Genomic DNA, 13,980 nt, shown 5'->3' with positions numbered 1-13,980 from the left:
GTGTCTTCCAGTACTTCGCAATAAGTATTCTAGCTGCTGTTGTAGCATACATAAAAAAAGTTCTATCCGTCTTTAACACCCCTTGGCCGACAATACCCAAGAGAAAGGCCTCTGGTTTCTTAGGGAAGGTATATTTAAATACCTTTTTCAGTTCATTATAGATCATTTCCCAGAACATTTACAGTTGATTTCCAAACCTTTGCAATGTTTGACCAGGAATCAATCAGTTACTGGTAAATTCCATTTACTTCATCATGCAATTGGGTTAGAATAGTAGAGTTGGAAGGGACCGCGAGGGTCATCTAGTCCAACCCCTCAAGGCAGGAATCTCAGCAAAAGCATCCGTGACAGATGGTCATCCAAAGGCAAGGTAACTGCTTTTTACAGAAGTGAAAGCCTTGCCAAAATGAAGGACTGACAGAACAAGGGCAAACCTTGTTCAAACCTTGCCAAACAATATGGCAAATCAGAAGGAATGACAAAAGGGCACCCCCTAAAGGTGCTTAGGCGAAATAATTGAGACTTCTTGAAAAATGCACCAGACAGGTACTGCAGCTGTTAAGATCAAAAAAGGTGTAAAGGGAGGGGGCAGGGAAATCACAGAACAGCTAAATAAATCCTTTGCCCCTGCCTACAGGGGTTTAGAGACCCACAAGTGAACTATATATATACATATATATATATATGTATGTGTGTATATGTATATGTATATGTATATGTATACACACACACACACACATTAGTACTGCACCTAAGACATGCAAAGGATGGGGCTACAAACATTTTAGAAACTGGCAGCTTAAAACCCAGCTTCCCATTGTCAGCTGGCATTTACCCAAGGAGCTCCGGGGTAGTTGGTTCCTTACAAGAGTGGAAGGTGCTCAGCGTTCCACTGCCCAACTTCAGAATTTTACAGGAACTCCTGAAGTCTATACTCTGCTGCTGAACTATTTCAGTAGCTATCGCGATAAAAAGCATTGATCTCAGAAGCCTAAGAAGGAGGAGGCTAGCTAAGAACAAGATATATCCTAAGCCTCCATTAAAGTTGGTTTGGCACCCTTACTCAACAAGCCTGATCCCCCCCCCTCCAATTGGACTTCTTGCTATAAGGAAAGTGACATGAAAAAGCACTGGAATGTGCGGCAGAACAAATTGCTTGACCCAGTGTCGTATACCCTCCTGGAAAACAAATTGGAGTAAATGTTCAGTACGCAGCCAGTCACTTTCTAAGCTCCCCACAAACTTTGCGCAGGCAAAATTGGGAAGCAATTGAAAGATTTTCCATAAGTACACTCAGTCTCTCTGTTTTCAAATAACAAAATGCTTCACACAGGTCCATTACAGTCAGTTTGAGATGTTTTTGTTGCTGTAGCAATGTGGGGTTGATGAAGGAAGAGAGATGGGGAGGGAGAAAGGAGAAAACAGAGAAAGAGAAAATAAGAGGGGGGTGAGGGACTTCCATTATTTACATAGTATATGAGTGGAGATTTTTTTGTCCACATCGCATGGGTAGGTGTCTTATTTTTGCTGGCAGAGCGAGAGATCAGAGGGCCCAAGTTATGGTTAGTTGCAGTTGACTGGTTGCAGGGTGTTTTGTTTGCGTATGAGAAGTGGGCATCACTGGGTTAAGTTAGCCCTATTGATTCATATGTTGTTAGGGCAGGGGAGGGGGTCATTGTCTTGCTGGCCTTTGTATGTGATAAAGAGGAGCCACACAAGGGGGAAGGCCTCCTTCTTTGTTTGATCCCATGATAGATTCAGTCTGCTGATTAGTTTTTCTAGTAGCGCTGTTTCCCATGCAGTTGTTTTTTTTTATAAAGATATTTATTAAATTTCCAATTTTATACAAACAAAAAGAAAAAAGCAAAAAGAAAAAAAAAACACATACAGTTCTCAATACTTAGTTTTCAATGACATATTTCCCTGACCTCCTCAAACCTCCCCTTCTTGTATTCCAATTCAAATTATTTACTCAGCAAATCCTTATCTCAAAACATTACAGCTGAAGACCCCTTAATTTCAATCCAACATCATTCAACATTCTTTAATTTTACAATATTTCTGTAAGTAGTCCTTAAATTTCTTCCAATCCTCTTCCGCCGACTCTTCTCCCTGGTCACGGATTCTGCCAGTCATTTCTGCCAATCCCATACAGTCGATCATCTTCATCTGCCATTCTTCCAGAGTGGGTAAATCTTGCGTCTTCCAATACTTTGCAATAAGTATTCTTGCTGCTGTTGTAGCATACATAAAAAACGTTCTGTCCTTCTTTAACACCAATTGGCCGACCATGCCCAAGAGAAAGGCCTCTGGTTTCTTCAAGAAGGTATATTTAAATACCTTTTTCAATTCATTATATATCATTTCCCAGAAAGCCTTCCCATGCAGTTTGGTACCAGTGGTCCATGTTCACTGCCAAAAGGCCTCTCCAGTGTCTGGTAAATATTGACCCATGCATTTTCCCCTGCTCAGGGGTGCCAACTTGAATAAAATATTGGGAGGGCGGACAGGTAAGCTCCACCCCACATAATCTATCACAAAACTAGGTACACATACAGTATTTGAATGGCAATGCCCATCAACCGGGGGGGCGGAGGCTCAAATATTTTATTGGGGGTGGCTGAAAGTACCTTGGCCCCTAGGAATTGGCTCCTGTGCCCCCCACCCTTTTACCCTTTCTGGGGGAAATACCCACAAAGTTTTTTTAAAAAAAAAAACAGCAGCAGCAGCAGGAACACCTTGTTGCCAAGAACCCTGATATTTCCTTGACCTGTTCAAAACATTAAGCCCTTCCCTGAAAACATGCACAGTCGCCATTGTTTGCCTGGCTTGAGAGTAAATCCTATGGATTAGTGGGATTTACTTCTGAGTAAGCATGCATAGTGTTGGGCTACTGGTTTCGCCTCGGACTAAAAGATCAAGCAACCTGTCTAGCAGCGGTGGGGCTCAGGGTTGCCTGTCAGTACCAGATGGCTGCCTACCCTTGATTGGTGTGTTTAGTTAGCAGATTCTTCCAAGCTGAATCACTTTCTAGGCTTCTTGTCAATTCTGGACAATGCAGGAGAGGCAGACGGTTGCCTCAAAACGTTTGCGGTGCCTCAGGCAGGAAATCTGCATTGTCAAAATATGCGGCTAAACTAAATTACAACTGGCTGCCCTTTACAGATATTCCGTAATGTGCTGCATGAGGAAGGCTGCCTCAACCTGACTGATTGGTATCTTGTTGAATCTGTCTTGTCTGGTTGTAAGGAGACAGTTGCCTGCCGTTCGTCAGCTGCAAGACAACGCGTTTGGGTTTGTTACGGAAAGGGGGGGGGCATGTCTTCTTCATCTTCTTCTTCGCTACAATATATCCATTTATTCCCAATTGTCAATGTCAAAAGGGACTAAAATCTATAAAATCCATAGAAAATCAACGTGCCAATTTGCTCAATTTCTCTAGGACTCTATGACACCTCCCCTGTCCTCCATAATCCCTCAAGTAAGGTGCTTTGCCAAGCCTTTCCTCCGGGCAATGCCAGGTGGCAGACTATGCATACATGGACCATTGTCTTCCCATCACCGGCACTCAGGAAGCGCTTATCTGCGCATATCTCCAGCTCTGCATATTCCCCCCTCCCTCCTCCATATGTTAATCCGGTGTAACCCAACCTCTCCTTAATGTATTCATGATGTAACTGGGATGTATTTTGCACTGTATTCTGGGACATGGGGGGAGTTTCAAAAGTTCATGTCACCCCTTTCTCGCTGTTCAATCTTGCCTTGAACCTGTTGCGCAATAAACTTGGATCTTCTGCAGTTTGCTCCTGTCCGGCTGAGCTCATTTTCTTCCGCAGGGACCCGCGGACTTACTTAGTCCGACGAGCTGGGTGGCAGAGCAGCCTCGCACCCAGATTTTACCATAGCAGGTTGTAGGGAGGGAGCAAGATGCAAATATTCAAATGACTCCAGGTATATAGGGACATAGGAAGCTGCATTTTGAGTCAGGCCATGGACCGTCTACCTCTGTATCACCTACACTGGCCAGCAGCAGTTCTCCAGAGTTTCAGATGAGGAACAAATAATAAGTCCCCTCTCGAATGAAAACCCAAGATGGTTCCTGAAATTCATTCTGACTGGGCAGATAAAATATAACAGATAGAATTTTGCAGGGTGTGTTGTTAGCGTGTGAAAATGGTCAAGCTCCAAGGAAGCCCAGGCAGCCACCTCTAGATGGTGGAGGCGCCAGGCGTCATCCTGGCGCCCGGGCATCTTCACTTGATTGCAAGTGGCTGTTAAAGGTAAAGGGACGCCTGACCATTAGGTCCAGTTGTGGCCGACTCTGGGGTTGCGGCACTCATCTCGCTTTATTGGCCGAGGGAGCCGGCGTACAGCTTCCGGGTCATGTGGCCAGCATGACTAAGCCGCTTCTGGCGAACCAGAGCAGCACACGGAAATGCCGTTTACCTTCCTGCTGGAGCGGTACCTATTTATCTACTTGCACTTTGATGTGCTTTCGAACTGCTAGGTTGGCAGGAGCAGGGACCGAGCACTCATCCCGTCACGGGGATTCGAACTGCCGACCTTCTGATAGGCAAGTCCTAGGCTCTGTGGTTTAACCCACAGCGCCACCCATGTCCCAAGTGGCTGTTAGCCAGGTGCAAAATATGCCTGGCAAATTTTGAACATTGTTCCTGGAGTGTTGGCTGCTGCCGTTCCCAGATGCTGAGTAGAGTTTGCAAGAAAATGGGCAAAGACTTCAGAAGGATTCACAAAAGTGAGGAGGGAGCGGGTAGGTTGGAGCTTCATAGGGCAAGGGATTCGCTTTTGGCTTGTTAATAAGCCAAACTACTCCCTGGTTTTTGGCAAAAGCAACTTGGTTTATTTCTGAGTCAGTGTTGATACAAGCCATAGGTGACTTGCCCATCACTCCCACCAATATAATGTGCTGCAAGGCATTTCTGGGGAGGCTGGCCAGAGATCCCCTATTTTATGTGGCCAACTTGCAAGCACAAGCAGTGGAGGTTTATGGTCTAGGTCTTAGGAGTATGAGAGCCTGTGGGGCCAGTTTTGGATGATCAGGTGCAGAGCTGTATATATACTTTTGCACACATTGAAGAGGCACTGTGTTTCACAGGCTGGTTTTGTAAAAACCAAAACCAAAAAACCATACCCTTTTGGACTGGCTCTTTTCGGACTCTTAGATGGCATGCCTCATCTGTTCCATACCTGCTTCTTACTGCAAAGCATCACAGTTTCCTTAACTACAACGGGGCACCTTATTCCAGTGGGTTCCCTCCTTTGAAGCGACCGTTAATAAAAGATAACAAAAAATCCTTGCGGCAGCTACTTTGTTGATGCAACCTTATTTTCAGAGTTGGTGGTGAGGTGGCACCTCTTCTCCCACTCCGGGTGTTTCCTTAAGAAAGGCCTTCTGCTCCCCCACCCACACTTCCCTTCTGTTGATCATTAGCTGTTGTTTATTGTCTGTCAGCCCATGTGACAGCACTTGTATCTCAGCCAGTTTGCATTAATTTCGAGAACAGCGTTGCATGAGCTACTGCCTCGAAAGCTCATAAGGCAACCAGCAGGAGTTACAACGCTGGGAGTACACGTCTGTCATCGAATTCTTCAGAATTCACACGTAGTCATGTCTTCCTGTTGTTTGGCTTGGGTTTGGTTTCTACCTGTAGATAGCTCAGCCTGTAGAGCATGAATCTCCTAATCTCAGGGTCATGTATTTGAGCCCCACATTGGATAAAAATTTTCCTGCCTTTCTGGGGCTTGGTGACCCTTGAGGTCTCTTCCAACCTTGTTTCAATGATTATCTACCTCCGCTTGCCAATCTGCAAAGCAGAAATACAGCGGCAGCTTCCTTAAGCTGGTGGTTGAGGATACATAAGATAATGCCATTTCCCACTTGGCTTGTGAAGATCAGCAGGTGGTCACTGCCAACCTGAGCTTTTTCTCAGGAATGCTACGCAACTAAACGAGATCTGCTGAGTGGAGGGGACTTCCGGTATGATGGCGACCAGCACTCTACTAATGTGAGCCTGTTGATTTTATCTTTTTATTCTCTCTTACTCCTTTTAAAGACTATTTTAATGAACACTGAGCTCAGATAAATTTAAGCTCCTCACCGCATTCTATCCCACGCTTTGTATTCCTGACTCTTCTTGGAAGTTTAAAGCTGAATTGACTATCTTATCACACTGCGAAGAGTTTACAGGAAGACTCATGGGCTGTTCCCACCACAAGTTTGGAGGCACAGACGGAGCATAATTTAGTGTTATGCCAATAACCTTTGGCACACTCCTCCTCCTTGAATAGGATACTTTCAAGGAAAATACTCCCTCGACTCTTTGAAAAACCTAGGGAAGATAGAAGAGCGAGGTAAAGGGAGAGATGACTCAGCAATTAGACAGCCCTGCTGATGCGAGGAGGGGAGTTGGAAAACGCTGCAGAGAATCTGAGGACTTAGAGGAAATGGCATGTTTGCCCCTCACCAAGCAAACCAAAATCAGCGAATTCTTTTATGGAAAAACAAAGGATACTTTTAATATTCCGACCTCGAATAGCTTCTCTCCATTAGCAGAGATAATAGATAAGGAAACTACACCGAAGGAACTATCCGCTAAACAACCCACTAACCCCTTAAACAACACCATCACGAGACCAAAAGGTCCCAAAAAAGTTCCAACTATGCCCATTCAGGCAGAAGACTGCATCAGAGAACAAGAAAACCATCTCTCTGAATTACTACTTGAACACTCTACCACGTTAGACCTAGTGGCTAAAACCGTGGACTATATCTTTAAATATATAAGAGACATCAAAGGCTCCCTAGAGAAGATTATATCCTTTATATCCCCAAAAGTTAATGTCAGCCCCGTAGATGCTTCATCGAAGGATAGGGCCGAATCAACACCTAGAGTACCTATCCTACTGCGCTCAACTTCGCAGACTGGCTGCAAATTTGAAAATGAACAAACTATGGAAGATTTACACACCATATCTTCCTACAATCTTTCACTACAAGCCACTAGACTTTGTTTAATTATCCTCCCCTTCAAAGGTCAGGTTGTTAACTGGTCGTCTATACATGTCGCAAGAAGGCATCTAGCTGAGCTTTTGGGTGTAAATCCCCTTTCCATCGATCTGAAATCCACTGTCCACATTTACAGCAAGCCACACATGCAGAGGATACTGCTCACCTTCGAATCTAAAAAGTTTCCAACTTATATGATGTCCCTACGAAGCTACCTGACTAATTATGGAATTTTTATTACAAGAGTTTTTATCAACACTAAGATTTGCCCTCTTATACCCTACTCTCCAGCTAAAAGGAAAGCAATTAAAAATGAGGGCACCCCACCTACTACGAGCTCTACCTCTCCACCCTCAGACTTAATAAGTTGGACAGAGACCCCCATGCCCCTCCTATCAAAGGCTACTCATCTAGAGAATTCGATGGAGCAGGAGTTACTTGTTTCCTTCTCCCATCTGCCAAAAGCCGAACAAACAGAGATAACGGACAGAATAGATGAGTTATTACTCTATCTCCACAACTCTGAAGACCTAGCACCCACAAAAGAGGCAAATACTCCACCTAACTTGGAGCGAAAAATGGGATATGAATCTCCTCAGGTCACGTCAGAACACATACCCCTACTCTGCCCAACTGAAATCCACGCCAAAATCTCTGTGGCGCCCCTAATCACATTACCGGAGACTTCACCATCCAATGGATGCATCTTCCACGACCCCGGGAAAGCCCTAGATGCTATCGAAGAGACAAAATGACTCTCACCTCTACTACTATCCTGGAACGTTGCTGGATGGCAATCGAAAACAATGGACAAAGACGTCCTAACCTACGTATCACAGTTCAAGATCATCCTGCTCCAAGAAACCTGGATGCAAAATCCTTTTGAACTACACAATTATTTTGCTTTCCATTCCTGTGCCTCAATCGGCCCAAAAGGCGGAAGACCGGTGGGAGGTCTGAGCACCTTCGTATCGACAGATCTAGGAACCTCCCCTATTCAATTGAAAACCGATAAAAAATGGATTTTGGCTGTTAAAATATTCTCTACCCACTTTAAGATCATATGCATCAATGTTTATATTCACCCACTTATGAAACAAACTGATCTTAAAAACATCTGGAACGAACTGGAAGATTGCATTCTCCTTCTCTCAAATAAGTTTCCCTCTGCCTCCTTAATTATTGGTGGGGACTTTAATGCAAGGCTAGGCCACTCAGACGAACAGCTAATCAACGAAAGTGGAATGGGTCCCCTAAATGCTAATGATGAACATTGGCCCCTATTCAGGCGTCATTCACTTGACCCAGTTACCAATTTTGCTGGTACATGTCTTTTTCTAATGGCATTTAGATTAAACCTTGTTATTTTAAACGGCCTCTCCTCGGGAGACTGCCCTGGCCAATTTACTTATTGGTCAGGCTTACGGCATTCTGTTATTGACTACATCCTTGTCTCCCAAGAACTCTTTGATGAATATATTGAATTTACCGTAGATATAAGAACCGAAAGTGACCATCTACCCCTAAATCTTAAAAGGACTGAATTTTGGGAACCCTCTAGATGTGGGCTCGCCCCACAGACACCTGATCCTAATGTTCTCCAACAAATAGGCAGATCCAGAACTAAATGGTCCCCTTATGTTAATAACAATTTTAGCATTTGGACACAATCAATGGAAGGTCAACTCCTCTGGGCTGATCTGACCTCCAACGACACTGAAGAGATCTCCCCAATTGACCATTATAACACTTTAATCCGAAAACTCCAACCGTTATTGTCAAGACTCAGGAGACCTAACCACAATGAGTCCCCTACCAACAAAAAATGGTTTGACCGCGAATGCATCCAGGCAAAACTTATACTCAGGGAATGCTTTAAGGTCTTCCAGCAAAATCCTAACCCTATCACCAAATTAGAGTTACAACTTAAAAAAAAGAACTACAAAGAGTTACTAAAAACCAAAAAAAGAACCGCAGACTCTCTCATCTGGCAGGCCCTCATAAAAGCGTCAATAGAAAAAGACAATACCAACTTCTGGAAAATTATCTCCAGTCAAACCAAAGCTCCTAACGAGGGCACAATAATCCCTGCAACTAAAATACAGTTTTGGGTTCCTTAGAGGAAAAGAGATCAGGCAAGCTGTAGCAAGAGTGGCTTTGATATAGAACTGTTGCGTCCAGAAGAAGCAGATGATGAGCTAGGTTTGCAGACTGCACTTCCTTGCTTATAGTGATCCCGGGGTGGTTCCCAAAATATCACAAAATAAATAGCAGTTACAAAAATATACAAGCCCTGGGTTTGGTTTTGGTTATGAGGTCCACGCTTTTGTTGCATTGGTGTGCTGTTTAGGGGCAAGTCAGGACAGTCCCTTCTGCTGCTTCAAGAGAGCTTCTGTTTTCTGAATTGGCCTCTTTCAGGATTGTATTGAGTTCTACCTAAACAGAAGAGGCGCTCTGTTTCTCCCTGATCTTGACTTCTGCTGTGATACTCATCCAGCTCTGTCCATAGGTATTGCAAGTTCAGAAATGCTTGCAAATATTTGTGTTTCTCTGTCTGAAAGTTCATTGGGCTTTGCTGCAGACAGTACCAGCAAGGTCGCTTCCAGACAACCTTCTTATCGAGCATCCTGATTTGTTTACCGGGGTGGTGCTGGTGGTCCAACTATTTATTGAGCATTCATTCAGATTTTTTGTTCACAGAGAGTTTAGACCATGCTGAATCAAGCAAATGTTACCCGCTTCACTTTTCGCTGCGTTTTTCTCTCACTTGGCTTTTCCACAAAAAGTCCAGTGTTTTGAGGAAGTTGAGTTTATTGCGCAAGGCTTCCCAACGAACAATAATTGCACAGCCTGAGTTTGCTAGTATGTGTTTGAATGCCACCCAAAAATATCAACAGTTGGGAAGCGCCCAGAAGAAACTATGGGTGAAAGCTGAAGGTATCAAATAAAGCAAACCCCCTCTGAGATCAGTGTTCCCAATTGGTTGGGCAGCGCTCATATCCTGTTGTGGGTCCTAGCCACTGAGGGTTAAGTCTTTTGGCGGGTCTCTTATACTTCTCTTAGGGGCAAAATCCAAAACTTTTGATCAGGTAGCCTACAATCCTTTTTTTCAAAACATGATTTAGATCTTCTTGCGGGGGGGGCAGTTGTGTAAATAATGGGTTTTTGTTTGGTAATTTCCACATACTACAAGATCATACAGGGCAAGAACATTTACAGTACAGTGGTACCTCAGGTTACAGATGCCTCAGGTTACAGACTCTGCTAACCCCAAAATAGTACCTCGGGTTAAGAACTTTACTTCAGGATGAGAACAGAAATTGCACAGTGGTGGCGCGGCAGCAGCAGGAGGTCCCATTAGCTAAAGTGGTACCTCAGGTTAAGAACAGTTTCAGGTTAAGAACTGGCCTCTGGAACAAATTAAGTTCTTAACCTGAGGTACCACTGTACTGGAAGACAAAGGCCAGGTCCAAAAAATATATATCATGAAACTAGTTACATGAGCCCAAGGGTCTCAAACAGTAACCTCTTTTTCTCATGTTACATGTTAAATTGGTTTTGAAACTTGAGTGCATGATGTACAGTATGTATTTTACAGAAAAACATTGGTTTGACAAGAGGGTCATGGACTCAGTTTTAAGAGATTGTGTGTAAGCTATTACAGACCCTCATTGAAATTCAAATTTTGCTTTAAACCACATTACTATACCATACCTTCCAACGTTTTTCTGAGGGACGTCCCATTCCATAATGATCATTTTACTATTTATACCACCACACATCTGACTGGGTTACCCCAACCACTCTGGGCAGCTTCCAACATATATAATAACATAATAAAACATTAAATATTTTTTAAAAAAACTTCCCTATACAGGATTGCCTTCAGATGGCTCGGGGGTTGGAGAATCTCATACCCTCCAACATTTCTCCGATGAAAATAGGGGCATCCTAAGGAAAAGTGGGACATTCCGGGACCAAATCAGAAACCGGGACGGCTTCTCTAAATCACGACGTCCCTGGAAAATAGGGACACTTGGAGGGTCTGCTGTACAACACAGTAAAGGATAAAACCATAAATAGAAGCAGTGGATGCAATGACATGAAGGCAAGCAGAGCAGACTGGATGCTATGCTATGCTTACACAAAGCAGGTTGGATGAGGACCGTAGATGAAGCCATTGTTGTTGTTTAGTCATTTAGTTGTGTCTGACTCTTTGTGACCCCATGGACCAGAGCACGCCAGGCACTTCTGTCTTCCACTGCCTCCCGCAGTTTGGTCAAACTCATGCTGGTAGCTTCGAGAACACTGTCCAACCATCTCGGCCTCTGTCGTCCCCTTCTCCTTGTGCCCTCCATCTTTCCCAACATCAGGGTCTTTTCCAGGGAGTCTTCTCTTCTCATGAGGTGGCCAAAGTATTGGAGTCTCAGATGAAGCCATGGCCTTGTGAAAAAGGAAGGAGCCCTATGCTTAGAATTTTGAATGTGGGCACCCAGCAACAGGAAGCCCCTCCTCCCCAGTACACCTGAGAAACTGCAGCTCCAGGCCCAGTCATAGGGACTAATTACAGCATTTAGCCAATTGCTAGTTTCTCTTGCATGATTCAGGACGTCTGTGGTTTCGTCTGGGCTCCTTCATCCCATCCAGCCACTATTCCTCCATGTTAATTTGCTTGGCTGGCGGTGCCGGCTGCTTATTATACCTCAGCCATAAATAATGGAAGTGTGGTTGGTAGCCTAGGGTGAATGATGCTTGTACGTGGCTGGGCATGGTTTGGGCACTTCTTGGGGTCTTGCCCGCTGATCCTACCCCCTGGAGAAAGCTGCTATTTGAAAAATAAAATCTGTGAACTTGGCATTGGCCAAAGCCATTCTGACTTCGAATCGTAGAATTGTAGCGTTGGAAGGGACCATGAGGGTCTTCTAGTCCCAACTTCTTGCAACGCAGGACTCTCTTGCACAACGCAGGGCTCAAACCCACAGCCCTGAGATTAAGAGTCTCATGCTCTACTGACTTGCACCATGGTAGTGCCAGTAATGTTGTCTTCCTGCCTTTGCCAGAGAGTGAAGGGAGCTATGAGTTTTGTTTAGCGGTAGGAGCAACCAACCTTTAGAACTGGCCGAGCAGTCTTGGATTTCTTGGACCTATAAGTAATAAGTAAGCAAATGAATGCTGGGATGCGGGTGGTTCTGTGGGTTAAACCACAGAGCCTAGGACTTGCCGATCAGAAGGTCGGCGGTTCGAATCCCCGCGACGGGGTGAGCTCCCGTTGTTCAGTCCCTGCTCCTGCCAGCTTAGCAGTTCAAAAGCACGTCAAAGTGCAAGTAGATAAATAGGTACTGCTCCGGCGGGAAGGTAAACGGCGTTTCCGTGCGCTGCTCTGGTTCGCCAGAAGCGGCTTAGTCATGCTGGCCACATGACCCGGAAGCTGTACACTGGCTCCCTCGGCCAATAAAGCAAGATGAGCGCCGCAACCCCAGAGTCGGTCATGACTGGACCTAATGGTCAGGGGTCCCTTTACCCCTTTACCTTTAAGCAAATGAAAGCTTTCCATAAAGCTATAACATCATAGACTGGGCGCTGCCTGTTATTTCTTTATTTATAAATGATGTGAATTTAAGCAAGCAGGTCTTTGCAAACAGAATGTTGCAGAGTGTATAATTGGGGTGCGTGCTTGTGGTCACTTCAGACAACCTGTTTACTGAACATCCAGATTTATTTGGACAAAGTTTGCAGGTAGGTTATATGTTTATTGAACATTCATGCAGATTGAATGAGGTTAAGTCAAGCAATGGTTTTTCCAGTACATTTCGTAACCCCCTTTCTTATTGCAAAAAGTCTCATTTTTTGCAGATAGGGGAGAAGCAGGTTTATTACATAAGAGCCCAAATCCACCATAATTGTGCAATGCCCACTTTCTGGTATGAATTGAAACCCACCCACAATACAGTGACAGCCTGGAAGTGCCTGGTGTTTCCTGTTTTACCCTGTGGTGAAGAGAGTTGAAAAAACACACACAACCCCATCAAAAATGGGTTGCGTGCGCTAATTTGGCTCTTAATTCACAAACAATTTTGTTTAGATTTTAAAATTTTAAAAGTGCAACCAGTCTGCATGCAAGTCAGCAAGCGATTGAGTTAAGTGGGTTTGGCCTGGGAGGACGTCTGACGGTGACTCTATCTCAGGGTTGGAATTTCACAGAGAGTTACTTTACAGGGCTTCTGAAAGCTGCCCTCCTTCCCACAACAGAGTGCAACAGTACACTATATCAGAGGGTTATTGTAGGCTACTCTCAGCCCAACCTGCAATGTGGTAGTTGTAGTGAAGGCCCAGAATCCCTTGTGCTCCGAGAGAATATTATGAAAATGATATACAGGTGGTACATGACCCCAGTCAAGCTTGCAAAAATCTATCATCTGCCCGATAATAAATGTTGGAAATGTAAGGAATCCAAAGGTACATTCTTTCACCTTTGGTGGACGTGCCCTAGGATTAAGGCTTTCTGGGAAGTGATATATAATGAATTGAAAAAGGTATTTAAATATACCTTCTTGAAGAAACCAGAGGCCTTTCTCTTGGGCATGGTCGGCCAAGTGGTGCCAAAGAAGGACAGAACGTTTTTTATGTATGCTACAACAGCAGCAAGAATACTCATCGCAAAGTATTGGAAGACGCAAGATTTACCCACTCTGGAAGAATGGCAGATGAAACTGATTGACTGTATGGGATTGGCAGAAATGACTGGCAGAATCCGTGACCAGGGAGAAGAGTCGGCAGAAGAAGATTGGAAAAAATTTAAGGACTACTTACAGAAATATTGTAAAATTAAGGAATGTTGAATGATGCTGGATTGAAATTGAGTGGTTTCTAGCTGTAATGATATAAAGGAATATGAAAAAAAGGATTGGATAGAAAACAAGGTGTTATTATAAGCTGTAATGCTTTAAGTTAAG

The 13,980-nt window shown here is 44.2% G+C and overlaps 1 protein-coding gene and 1 long non-coding RNA gene across 3 annotated transcripts in view; both read left to right on the top strand.

Moving 5' to 3' along the window:
- LOC128413680 (transmembrane protein 150A-like) overlaps positions 1-13,980 on the top strand; it is a 52,699-nt gene that overhangs the window by 2,467 nt on the left and 36,252 nt on the right. The gene's annotated exons all lie outside the window — the stretch shown is intronic.
- Positions 1,630-2,703, top strand: LOC128413681 (uncharacterized). Its single transcript, XR_008330401.1, has 2 exons — positions 1,630-1,789; positions 2,376-2,703. It is a non-coding gene; the product is annotated as an uncharacterized LOC128413681 (long non-coding RNA).

Source organism: Podarcis raffonei, chromosome 5 (assembly GCF_027172205.1).
Source record: "Podarcis raffonei isolate rPodRaf1 chromosome 5, rPodRaf1.pri, whole genome shotgun sequence".
NCBI classification, from domain to species: domain Eukaryota; kingdom Metazoa; phylum Chordata; class Lepidosauria; order Squamata; family Lacertidae; genus Podarcis; species Podarcis raffonei.
This window is presented reverse-complemented; position numbering and strand designations above follow the sequence as displayed.